This window comes from Chiloscyllium plagiosum, unplaced genomic scaffold (assembly GCF_037043375.1).
Source record: "Chiloscyllium plagiosum isolate Xiang-an unplaced genomic scaffold, Cpla_swu_hap1 HiC_scaffold_1, whole genome shotgun sequence".
Lineage (NCBI taxonomy): Eukaryota > Metazoa > Chordata > Chondrichthyes > Orectolobiformes > Hemiscylliidae > Chiloscyllium > Chiloscyllium plagiosum.
Genome location: NW_028270139.1, coordinates 137,443,880 through 137,457,244, shown reverse-complemented (window position 1 = coordinate 137,457,244; position 13,365 = coordinate 137,443,880). Strand labels below are relative to the sequence as shown.

At 43.6% G+C, this 13,365-nt stretch overlaps 1 long non-coding RNA gene across 1 annotated transcript; it reads right to left on the bottom strand.

Moving 5' to 3' along the window:
- Positions 1 to 375: 375 nt before the first annotated feature.
- Positions 376 to 12,141, bottom strand: LOC148152232 (uncharacterized). Its single transcript, XR_015759583.1, has 3 exons — positions 12,067 to 12,141; positions 6,023 to 6,072; positions 376 to 473 (listed from the first exon to the last, which is right to left on the bottom strand). It is a non-coding gene; the product is annotated as an uncharacterized LOC148152232 (long non-coding RNA).
- Between the last annotated feature and the right edge of the window lie 1,224 nt (positions 12,142 to 13,365).

The following is a 13,365-nucleotide window of genomic DNA, read 5'->3' as shown; positions in this document are numbered from 1 at the left end:
CTCCGGCGACTGACTGTGTGGAGTTTGCACGTTCTCCCCTTATCTGCTTGGGTTTCCTCCGGGTGCTCCGGTTTCCTCCCACAGTCCAAAGATGTGCAGGGTCAGATGAATTGGCCATACTAAAATTGCCCGCAGTGTTAGGTAAGGGGTAAATGTAGGGGTATGGGGGGTTGCGCTTCGGCGGGTCGATGTGGACTTGTTGGGCCGAAGGGCCTGTTTCCACACTGTAATATAATCTGATTAGTAAGGCGATCATGGGAGTAGGCAGGAGAATGGGATTGAGAAATATATAAACCATGATTGAATGGTGGAGCAGACACGATAGACCAAACGGCCTAATTCTGTCTTATATCATCTGGGCTGATGATCTTAAATGTGACTCCAGATCCACAGCAATGGTAAACTTTTAGCAGCTCTCTGGGCGATTAGAAATGGGCAATAATTACCACCTTAGCCAGTCACTCCTGCATTCCCTGAAAAAATAATAAAATCATTTTGAGAACCTTACTGAGACTGCACATGGGGGCTGTCCCATGTTATTGGTACAGAAACAAGAAATGTTTTCCACCTCCATAAACTATTGTATGTTCCACTGGATCTCATGTGGGTTAAAATAAAAAGTGGAACAGATTCAGTGAAAGTTTTCCACAGTGAGTGTAGAGTTCTCAAAGAGATGTCAGTTTAGATTCAGATTCCAGATTCAATAAGCTCTAAGTCAATAGCTTCCAGCTATAAAGCAGCATACCCAGGCTCAGAGACTGTAGACTTACTCAAACCACAGTAAATACATCAGTAATCTGCGCCGGAATGTTATACTTGGATCAGGCAAATGCCTCAATACGAGCTCCTGTATAAACGATACACTAGAATCTTTCCCTGCATTAGGCACCAGCAACCCAGAATGCACAATCTCTTTAGTATTTGGTGACAGTGTCTCTCAATAATCATACTGTACTACCTTATACTTCTCTGCCACTTTTCAGTGACCTGGAAACTACTTTTTGAGTTAACAATATTTTACCTGTGAATTAATGCACCTCCAGTAGACGTAAGGTGATAGTGTAGTGATTGTAACAAGGTCAGCCAGATGAATCTCATAGAATATGAGTTTCCTGATTGGGGCTGTTAATCTGGTCCAGTTATAGAGTCATAGAGATGTACATCACAGAAACAGACCCTTCGGTGCAACCCGTCCATGCCGACCAGCTATCCCAACCCAATCTGGTCCTAATCTAGTCCCACCTGCCAGCACCCGGCCCATATCCCTCCAAACCCTTCCTATTCATATACCGATCCAAATGCCTCTGAAATGTTGCAATTGTGCCAGCCTCCACCACTTCCTCTGGCAACTCATTCCATACACGTACCACCCTCTGCATGAAAATGTTGCCCCTTACATCTCTTTTATATCTTTCCCCTCTCACCCTAAACCTATGCCCTCTAGTTCTGGACTCCCCCACCCCAGGGAAAAGACTTTGTCTATTTATCCTATCCATGCCCTCATAAGTTTATAAACCTCTATAAAGCCACCCCTCAGCCTCCGACGCTCCAGGGAAAACAGCCCCAGCCTGTTCAGCCTCTTCCCCAGAGCTCAAATCCTCCAACCCTGGACAACATCCTTGTAAATCTTTTCTGAGCCCTTTCAAGTTTCACAACATCTTTCCGATAGGAAGGAGACCAGAATTGCACGCAATATTCCAATAGTGGCCTAACCAATGTCCTGCACAGCTGCAACATTACCTCCCAACTCCAGTACTCAATATTCTGACCAATAAAGGAAAGCATACCAAACGCCTTCATCACTATCCTATATACATGTGACTCTACTTTCAAGGAACTATGAACCTGCACTCCAAGGTCTCTTCGTTCAGCAACACTCCCTAGGACCTTACTATTAAGTGTATATGTTGTGCTAAGATTTGCTTTCCCAAAATGCAGCACCTCGCATTTATCTGAATTAAACTCCATCTGCCACTTCTCAGCCCATTGGCCCATCTGATCAAGATCCTGTTGTAATCTGAGGCAACCTTCTTCGCTGTCCACTACACCTCCAATTTTGGTGTCATCTGCAAACTTACTAACTATACCTCTTATACTCACATCCAAATCATTTATATAAATGATGGAAAGTAGAGGACCTAGCACCGATCCTTTGGCACTCCACTGGTCACAGGCCTCCAGTCTGAAAAACAACCCTCCACCACTACCCTCTGTCTTCTACCTTTGAGCCAGTTCTGTATCCAAATGGCTAGTTCTCCCTGTATTCCATGAGATCTAACCTTGCTAATCAGTCTCCCATGGGAAACCTTGTCAAATGCCTTACTGAAGTCCATATAGATCACATCTACCGCTCTGCCCTCATCAATCCTCCTTGTTGCTACTTAAAAAAAATGAATCAAGTTTGTGAGACATAATTTTCCACGCACAAAGCCCTTGTTGACTATCCCTAATCAGTCCTTGCCTTTCCAAATATATGTAAATCCTGTCCCTCAGGATTCCCTCCAACAACTTGCCCACCACTGACGTCAGGCTCACTGGTCTATAGTTCCCTGGCTTGTCCTTACCACAGTTAAGGAGCCCTGGCTGACAGATAAAAAGAAGAGGGTCAGACACCCTGATCACTCTGAGAGCTGGCTCTGAGGGAGCTGGATCAGTGTCAGGGACTCTCTACGTGTAAGTAACGGGTGATTTGGCGATAGAATACCAACTTCTTTGAAATTATTTCAGTGGTGACAAGTGAAAAGCATGCTACTGAAGAAATTCACTCACAATAGTCATCTTTCAGTTGGCGTATTCATTTCTGACATGATGCCTCTATATGGGAAGCTTGACTCATTCAATCCTGCCAGAGAGTCATAGAGATGTACAGCACGGAAACAGACCCTTTGGTCCAATTCATCCATGCTGACCAAATATCCTAATCTAATCTAGTCCCGTTTGCCAGCATTTGACCCATATCCTTCTAAACCCTTCCTATTCATATACCCATTCAGATGCCTTTTAAGTGTAATTGGACCAGCCTCCACCATCTCCTCTGGCAGCCTGTTTTGTACACCCTCTGTGTTAAAACATTGCCACTTAGGTAACTTTTAAATCTTTCTCCTCTCAGTTTAAATCTATACCCTCTAGATTTGGACACCCCTACCCTGGGGAAAAGACCTTGACTGTGCCCTTCATGATTTTATAAACTTTATAAGGTCAACCCTCAGCCTCCTGGGGCACTCCAGGGAAAATAGTCATTGCATATTCAGGCTCTCTATAGCACAAAACCTCCAATCCTGACAACATACTTGCAAATCTTTTCTGAACCCTTTCAAGTTTCACAACATCCTTCCTATAGCAGGGAGAACAGAAATGAACAGTGTTCCAAAAGTGGCCTAACCAATGTCCTGTTCAGCTGCAACATGACCTCCCGACTCTTGTACTCAATGTTCTGACCAAGAAAGGAAAGCATAGCAAATGCCTTCTTCACTATCCTATCAACATGTAACTCTACTTTCAAGGAACTATGAACCTGCATTCCAAGGTCTCTTTGTTCAGCAACACTCCCTAGTACCTTACCATTAAGTGTATAAGTCCTGCTCTGATTTGCTTTTCCAAAATGCAGCACCTCACATTTATCTGAATTAAACTCCATTTGCCACTCATTGGCCCATTGGGCCATCTGATCAAAGTCCCATTGTACTCTGAGGTAACCTTCTTCACTGTCCACTATACCATCAATTTTGGTGTCATCTGCAAACTTACTAACCATACCTCCTATATTCACACTCAAATCATTTTGTCAGGCTGTTGTTTGACCAGTCTGTGAGACAGCTCTCCTAATTTTGGCACTTGGCTCAGATGTTAGTAAAGAGGTCTTTGCAGGGTCAACAGGGCCGTTTCTGCCACTGTCTTTTTCAATGCCTACGTTAGATGATCTGTTTGGTTTCATTTCTTTGTTGGGATTTAATCATAATTATTACAACTGAATAGCTTGCTCGGCCATTTCAGAGGGCAATTGAAAGTCAACCCCATTGCTCATGGCTTTGTGTCACATGTAAGTCAGACTAGATGGGATTTCTTTCCAGGCAGAAGTGGGTACTGCAGATGCTGGAAATCAGAGTCTAGATTAGAGTGGTGCTGGAAAAGCACAGCAGGTCAGGCAGCATCCGAGGAGTTTTCTTTCCACCTATTGACAGTGAATTCTTATTTTCAGTTTCTTAAAAATTAAAAGTCCACCATCTGCTGTGCCAGCATTCAAATCCAGATCCCCAGAGTATGAGCTGAGTTTCTGGTCTATAAATCCAGTGAGAATACCACAGGCTATTACCTCCCCAGAGTGCAAATATAGAGAAATTACTGTCTCTGCTGGAGAATACAAATCAAAGGGAGTTAATTTACAAGAGGAAGATGGATTTACTGAAAAAGATGTTGAGGTGCCATGATTATTGTTCTATAGATTCTACAGGCAATAGATGACATAAATCATGTCAGCTTATTAAATTGAGAAAAAGCCAACTGAATGTTGCCCTTTCTTGGAAGGGGATGGTGTATAAAGGTAAGGGAGGCCATTAGTGAGACCACACCTAGGGAACATTATTCAATGTTGGTCACCTTACTGTCAGGATTTTGGTTTTATAACATTACATACCTTGTAAAGAAAGCTAATCTCTCTTTAAAATGGACAAAGAATCAACAAAAAAAGTCACATTTTGTGTACTGAGCTCATATTAGGGTTAGACTGGACATATCTCTGGAGTAAATCGCAAGAGACCTTTTAAAAATCGAAGGCCATTTCCAAGGGTAAACAGAAACTCCCTAACAAAGATGCCTGGATGTGTGAATCGATCTTACTCGCTCACCACAGTGCGACAATCAGAGACATGCAAGCTGATGGTTGAGATAATTAAAACTTAATTGACTGGACTAAAAGACCATGGAAGTGCATGATGTGACAGTTTTGGGATAACAACTACAGTAAATGCATGATGTGACAGTTTTGGGATAGCAACTACAGTATTTTAAGATTGATCTGTACAAGTCAGGCAGTGAACGACCATTTCAGCTCATAGCACTCCGGACAAATATTGAGAAACAATAATCAGGAATTTCCAATCCCTTGAAAGATGTGGTCAATGTCAGAACAATGGGAAAATATGGTGAGATTGAAAATATCAGAATCTCAACATTGAGGAAAGATTTTCCAAATTCCTTCTTAAGATTTAAATAGCAGCTTCAGAATATGACCATGTATGTGTTAGCATCTCATTATTAGCCCAGCTCTCCAAATCATTTATATGCAGCTTCCAGTTTTCCTCTGACAATGCGGGGAGGGGGTGGGAGAATTCAGAAATCAACTGCTCCTCTGTTAAAAGATTCCAGGTAATCTGCAAGTGTAATAACTGCGGAACTGGTGGGAGCACTAAAACTCCTTCATTCCTAAATCCTGCTGACCTGCCAATTCAGCAGAACCTAGAACCTAGAACCCAGCGCAGCTGCTGAGTCTGAGTTCAAGCTTTCAACCTCTTTAATTCAGAAAGCAAAATCTTTAAGCAAGTCAGGCTTGCAATGGTAATGGAGACTGATCTCATTTTCGTTCTCATAAGCAGCTTTTAGCTTTCCACAGTATAAATCTTTACCGAATAATTTGATCAATTTTTCTTTAATATCATTCAGCTATGGTTGTGTAGTAAATTAACTTTTATTGCGTTCACAACATTTTTTTGTGCTGCTCGTCATTTCTAAATTGTGTCACCGAAAACCACAAGTGGGCTATATAAATTCACAGATCATGTACCATCTGAGGAAATGCCTGGTGTGCTCATGATATTAGTTAAGGAGAGGTACACTTGGGGTGCAGACTGTTTCCCAAGAGGAGGACGGGCTTTGACAAGATAGAAGCTGAGAAGATACAGAGGAACCTTGATTATCCGGCATTCGATTATTTGAATATTGGATTTTCTGGCAAGATCACAAGGTTCCGATGCTTGGCTAAACTACGTTATCTGGCATTCGATTAACCGAATGAAATACTGCCTACCTTGTCCTTCGGATATTCGAGGTTCCTCTGTATTTCCTTTCCTGGGGAATCTAGAATGAGGTGCACAATTTAAAATTCAGTCTTCCCCCATTTAAGACAGTTGGAATTAATCTCTCACAATATCATTCATCCTTAATATTCACTGCCCCAGAAAGCAGTGCAGATGGGGTTATTGAATATACTCAAGGCTGAGTTCAACAGATTTTTGATTCTGAAAGGAATCCAGGGTTATGGCAGGCAGGTAGGAAAGTGCAATCAAGGCCCCCTATAATCCCATTGGCGGAGGGACAAGTTCGAGAGACTGAATGACCTGATGCTGCTCCTTTACGTCCTCAAGTTGGTGAAACAAACTCAACTCAAACCAATGAGAACAAAAAACTAGTGGAATCATTCATTTCAGATACTGGAACATTTCTGTCTTGACAATCCACAGAATTGAGACTTGACATCCGATTAGGGACAGTGGGCACTGAATGAACATAATTCAAAGGACGACAGGCAGCCATTTCACCTGCTGCATTAAGTGAACTGAGCTGGTGTTTTCTGAGTAGAGACATTACAAAATCTGGAGGGCAAGTGAGTCAGGTCAGTGCCCCATTTCACAGACATCTCTCTGGAGATTAAGTTGTAAGTAGTGAAGGCAATGGGTCAAGTGCTGTTTCCATAGAACAGGAGAACAGCCAGGAGGACCCAATTTGGTTAGAAAAAAAAACTGCAGATGCTGGAATCCAAAGTAGACAACAGGAGGCTGGAAGAACACAGCAAGCCAGGCAGCATCAGGTGGTGGAAAAGTCGACATTTCGGGTGTAACCCTTCTTCAGTACGGGGGTGGGAGAGAGATGCAGATAAAGGGGGAGGAGGGGGCAGGGTGGTGAAGTGGGGACAGGTGAAGACAGTTGGAGGGTATGGCCTGGTTGGTCAATGGGAGGAATGAATCCAATTGGTGGGAGAGAGTGCAGTGGAAAGGAGGGGAGGGGCTGGAAAGGGAGTCAGGGGACGTGAAGAGAAGTTATTTGAAATTGGAGAACTCAATATTGAGTCATCCAGGCTGTAGGGTGCCCAGGCTGAAGTTAAGGTGTTGTTCCTCCAATAGGAGCTGTGGTTTGTTTTGGCAATGGAGGAGGCCAAAGATGGTCATGTCAGAAAGGGAGTGGTTGGGGGAATTGAAATGAGCAGTGACTGGGAGGTCCGGTTGGCCCCTGTGGGCCCGGCTGAGATGCCTGGCGAACCGTTTCCTAAGTTTATGTTCGGTCTCCCTGATGTACAGAAAACCACATGAGGACAAGAGGTACTGTGTCCTTATTGCGTTGGGAGGGGTGGAATTTAGAGCAGTGGAGTGGGGAATGGAGGTGGTACAGCAGAGGGCTGTCTGGATGAGGGAGGGAGGAAAAGTGCATTACTCAAAATAGGTGGATTTCTGGGATGCTTGTGAGTGGAATGTCTCCTCATCCAAGCAGATATGGCTGAGGTGGAGGAATTGGGAGAATGGGATGGAGTTTTTGCAGGACACTGGGTGGGGGAAGTGTAGTCCAGGTAGTTATGGGAGTCTGTGGGTTTGTATAGACATCCGTCTGGAGACTGTCGGAGATGGAAGTGGTGATGTCGAGAAAGGGGAAGGAGGTGTCTGAGGTGGACCAAGTGAATTTGAGGGAGGGGTGGAAGTTGTGGGCAAAGTCGATGGACTGCTCCAGTTCAGCCTGGGTGCAGAACACTGCCGTGTCCCAGGTCCCACCTGGCTTGGTTGGAGGTAGCTGAGAGAATCAGCAGCTGAGGAACTGTCATTACAATCTGGAAAACCGCAAATGTAACACCTTTGTTCAAAGGAAGTGGTGGTGTAGTGGCTTAGGAATCCACAAATCCAGGCTAATAGTCCGGGGGCATGGGCTTGGATCTCACCATGGCAGGTGAAGTCAATAAAAAAGAGAAATAAAATGTTCGGCTAATGGTGACCATACAGACCCATGGCAATGTGATTTGCCCCTTACCTGGGCAAAATGAATGCTGACCTAGTCGATGATGCCCACATCCTGAGAGTGGACTTTTTAAAAATTACCTATTGATGCTGGGCAAGGTAAGTGTCCTGCAAAAAAGCAGCTGGTTGCACTGTCTTCCTCACTGCCTTATCAATCTGCTACACAGGAAGGAACAACTGCATCAACACAGACAGTGTGTCACAGAATCTCTCAGTGACCATTTTACAGGCAGAGCAACATTCATACCCCTCACAGTCTTATCTTGTTTCAGACAGAGAGATCACAACACATCTGACAATCTAGGAGTGAGTTCTTGGTGATGCTGAAGCCCTAAGAATCAGGCCCTAGAGACTGGCAGATTGACAGCAAACCAGGGGGTGAAAAGGAGAAAGTGAGGTCTGTAGATGCTGGAGATCAGAGTCGAGAGTGTATTGCTGGAAATGCACAGCAGCTCAGGCAGCATCTGAGGAGCAGGAGAATTGACGTTTCGGGCTAGAGCCCTTCATCAGGAATGAGGCACTGCAGAGAGAGGCTGAAAGTACAACCTCTTTATCATTTAACAAGATCTGAGCACTTCTAAAGAAACACAAATGCTGTTTTGTGTCCCTAACAACAAGGCCACCTTAAGCACTTCTGGCCAGAATATGGACAAGAGCAGGTTGTCTCTATATCTACTCCAGTTATCTGCATAGCACCACATAGACTGAGGGCACAGAAATGGTCTAATTTATCAAATGAGATTCACTTGGGCGTGTTCTTTCTTTTCACTGTCATATTAATGTGCCTATGTGCAATAAAACTGTTTGTATTGGCGAACCTCTAAGTGTGATTCTTTCTGACCCATTGCACATTGATCATGAGGGGAAGCCTGCCTGTTAGAGCAATGAATACTAACTTAATGTTAAAAAGGAAGAGGTAGCAGCTTGGAATGCCTTGAAACAAGGAGATTTGTGTGTCGTGATCAGCATGTATTTGCAGTCACAACAGATGCCACATTGTGCAGTGAGGAAGCCCCACACTCAGGTTATTCTTGCTTGGCTAAAGGACATTCCATATTTCACTAGCAGGTAGGTCTTTAGGCACAGGCACCAGTACAAACTGTGGAAGGGCATTTTCCGATCATTGATCATCACCTTCCCCTTCCTCCCCTGAGGATGCTGAATGCTCGTCACCCTCATCCATTGTCAGTTCTACTCTTCTCTGTAGCACTGAGTTGGAAAGAGTACAGGATGCTGCCACTGAGACCTTTGATGGCTCTTATCAGAGTGTGCCCCAGAATGTTCAAAGCACTGCACTTCAGCAAGCTCAGTGGCTGTCCTTGTCAAATGCATTGTGGATGCACTTACACTAAATAGACTACAGTAGTTCAAGAAGGCAGCTCACCACCACCCTTTGTTTTATTCATTCGTGGGATGTGTGTACCTTTGGCAACTTCCACCCCTCCCTCAAATTCACTTGGTCCACCTCAGACACCTCCTTCCCCTTTCTCGACATCACCACTTCCATCGCTAATTTAGGGTGACATGGTGGCTCAGTGGTTAGCACTGCTGTCTCACTGCGCCAGGCACCTGGGTTTGATTCCAGCCTCGGGCGACTGCCAGTGTGAAGTTTGCACATTCTCCCCGTGTCTGCATGGGTTTCCTCCAGGTGCTCTGGTACCTCCCACAGTCCAAAGATGTGCAAGTTAAGTGAATTGGCCATTTTAAATTGCCCATAGTGTTCTGGGATGTGTAGGTTAAGTGCATTAGTCAGGGGAAATGTCGAGTAATAGGGGAAGGGAATCATTCTGGGTGGGATACTCTTCAGAGGGCTGGTGTGGACTTGTTGGGCCAAATGGCCTGTTTCTACATTGTAGGGATTCTATTATTCTAATTGCCTTTGAAGGTGTTGTTGAGCTGCCTCTTGAACTGCTGCAGTCTACGTACAGCTACAATGCCATTAGGGAGGGAGTTCCAGGATTCTCAAGGGCAATTAGAGATGGGCAATTAATACTTGCCCTACCAGAGCAGGAATAGGACAGGCTGTGTTTCGTGCTTGCGTTTTCCTGGAAAGAGCTGGCCAAAGATGTAGGCTGCTGCATCCATACATTTAAATTTGGTAGCATTGATGACTGAAATGTGACATGGGCAGCCTGAAATCTGTGTGTTCATTTGGAGAGTCAGAATAGCCTTTTACAGAAGTAAGGGATTCCTTTGGATGTTCTTCCGAGATAACTTTAACTGAGGTAAGATGGCCTCTGGGAGACGTCAGATACAGTCGGTTCTGATAATACGCAATAGTTCCATTCCTGTGTGATCTTGCATTATAAGAAAATCGCATAATAGCAGCGCCATTTAAGCTAATGGGGCTGGAATCATGCTATAGCCAATTTAGGAAAGGAAAGTTCATGTTCTCCAAATAACAGTTTAAATTCTTCAAATGTAATAAAACTAGCAAAATCAACTGTACTCTTTTAGAGAAGCTGCCCTTTGAGAACAGGGATGACAAGTGAGGACAAAGGAGGTAATACTGGGCCTGAACTCTGATCAACTGGCTTTTAAAAGACACCAATAGGTCAGAAACAAAAAACTCAGCAAGTCTGACAGCATCTGTGGAAAGAAAGCAGAGTTAATGTTTTGAGTCCAGTGACCCTTCTTCAGAACTGTTCACTGACACAGGGAGTAATTCTGAAACTACTGCTTTCAATGATCTGCTTTTAAATTTTCTTCCCTATTCCTTAAAATCTGTTTTCAAGACATTTCCCCTCTTCCTACCTATGTCACCATCTGACCTATGGCCACTTATGGCATGCTCGACCTTGTCATCAGGGTTCTACAATCCTACACTATCCTACAATCACATTTACTGCTGCAAAGATGCCAGTTTCGTCCCCTGACTGTAGAATCCACTATTGTTATTGTTCTTCCACTCTTCCTCCTCCCTTTCTGTATAGTTGAGTTACTTGCGGTGCCACGGATTTGGTTCTGGTTGCAGTTTCCTCTCAAGTATCCATAATGAAAAACCAATTTGCAACCTACCTGGTTCTCTTTAAATGCTGGCAGTCCCCCTATTACTTGTATGCTTCTAACCCATGATTTGACTATCTCCCGAAATGTGCCGACCAGTAATTCTCTGCCTTGCAGACACACAACACTGAGAAGTCTCTGCAGCCAATGGCATTTCTTGCAAATGTGTTTGTCTTGGATATTTAGAGTCATAGTCGTACAGTCATACAGCATGAAAACAGACCCATTGGTCCAACTTGTCCGCACCAACCAGACATCCTAAACTGATCTTGTCCCATTTGCCAGCAATGGATAGGCTATTCACTCTGGTAAAAACAAGGACTGCAGATGCTGTACACCAGAGTCTAGGTTAGAGTGGTGCTGGAAAAGCACCGCAGGTCAGGCAGCATCCAAGGAGCAGGCTACTCACTCTGTCCATGCCCATCATGGTTTTATAAATCTCTATAAGGTCCTCCCTCAGAATATGATGCTCCAGGGAAAACAGCCCCAGCTTATTCAGCTTCTTCCGTATAGCTCAAATGCTCCAATCCCGACAACATCCTTGTAAATCTTTTCTGAACCCTTTCAGGTTTAACGTCTTTCCAATAGCCAGGAGACCAGAATTGAAAGCATATTCCAAAAGTGGCATAACCAATGTCCCGTACAGCCGCAATACGACGTCCCAACTCCTAGGCTCAACGCACAGACCAATGGAGGTAAGCGTACCAAACACATTCTTCACCATCCTGTCTACCTGCGACTCCATCTTTGAGGACCAGGCCAGACCCCTCAGAACATTTCAAGTAGGTAGCCCAGACCGTAACTTTGCGAGTTGTTTTAAGCAAGTGTAGAGTGGATATTCCAAGAGAGAATCAGCTGGTCAAACTCCTTCATTTTAAACAAAATAGAATTTATTTACAAGATTACTGAATGAAACACAAAGAATGGGAAACAGAATGCAGAATAATATAACCTCTCCGAAAACCCAGCAGACTATCCCAACTTAATGATGTTGTTCCAAAATACTTGCAACAATCCCCATAAACACCCCTTGGTACAAAAGGCAAAATCAAACATAAGTTCTTACATGACAGAAGTCAGAGAGCGAGCACCAGCTTGGACTTGCTTCTATGGGTCCAGCAGCCTTTCTTCACAATACTGCTAAAAAAAACAAACCAGAGTAAAGCTGAGCTGAGAGAAGTGCATTACTGATCGCAAAAAGCACAAATGGAATTCCCTGATCCCAATTATCTGGATAGTCTTGACTATAAGCCCTCAGCATGGTCTTTAATGTCTGACACCACTTTTCTTGTGCTCTCTGTGATTCTGGATGGTACACAGAGATTTGAATTGTTTTATTCCTAAGCTGTCCATGACTTCCTTGAATAATTTCGATGTGAAGTTTGACCCTTGATTTAATTGTATCTCTGTGGGTAGTCCATATCTAGTGAAAAACTTGAGTAACTACTCTACAGTCCTTTTTGCTGTGATATTGTGTATTGGGACAGCCTCTGGAAATCTAGTCAACACATCCATTATTTTTGTTTGAGGTAGGGGACCTATGCAATCAGTTAAGAATTCTTAAGGTGCTGGTTTTATTACTGCCTGTGGTTTTCCAATTACCTGACATATATGACACTTTGGCAAAATTCAACTATATCCTTGTGCAGTCCAGGCCAGTAAAAATGTTTTTGTATTTTAGCTTTTGTCTTCCTAAATGAGTCCAAGTGGTAGCTCATGCACCACTCGCAACAACTCCTTTCTATATCCCACTGGCAATATGATTTGATGAATGTCTGCCCATTTCTCATCTGCCTGAATATGTGATGGTCTCCATTTCCTCATTAAGACATCATTTTTGAGGTAATAACATTCAGGGATACATTCAGATTCCTTTTCTGTGTATGCTTTTTGATACAATTGCTTTAAATTTCATCTTTCTGCTGTAACTAATTTATCTGAGCTAAATATGTCTGCATTGTCATCTCTCTGCTCTTGGTTTGTCTCAATCATCTGATCAAACAGGGTCGCTGCTAATTCCACTTCAACTTTCTTATCTGTACTCTTTGATCTCTCCTGTTTAACTGGTAATTTTGTGACCTTGATACCATGCAGTCAGGAAAAATTCCAGAATATGTGTCCTGCCTGAGTTAATTCCAGAATATGTGCCTGAGTTTCCACTGGCTTTTCAACCACAGTAGGCAGCACTCCTACTAGTGAATCAGCTATATCATTAACAAGGACAAATTGTATTCATAGAGCTGAGAGTGGAATTCTCCACCCTTCTCTGGACACACTAACCCCACTTTACATAATTGAGTGCTTCTTGTCCCATTATGAATTCCCAAGACGAGTATCTTTTCTGGCAATAATCCTTCAGAAGTAC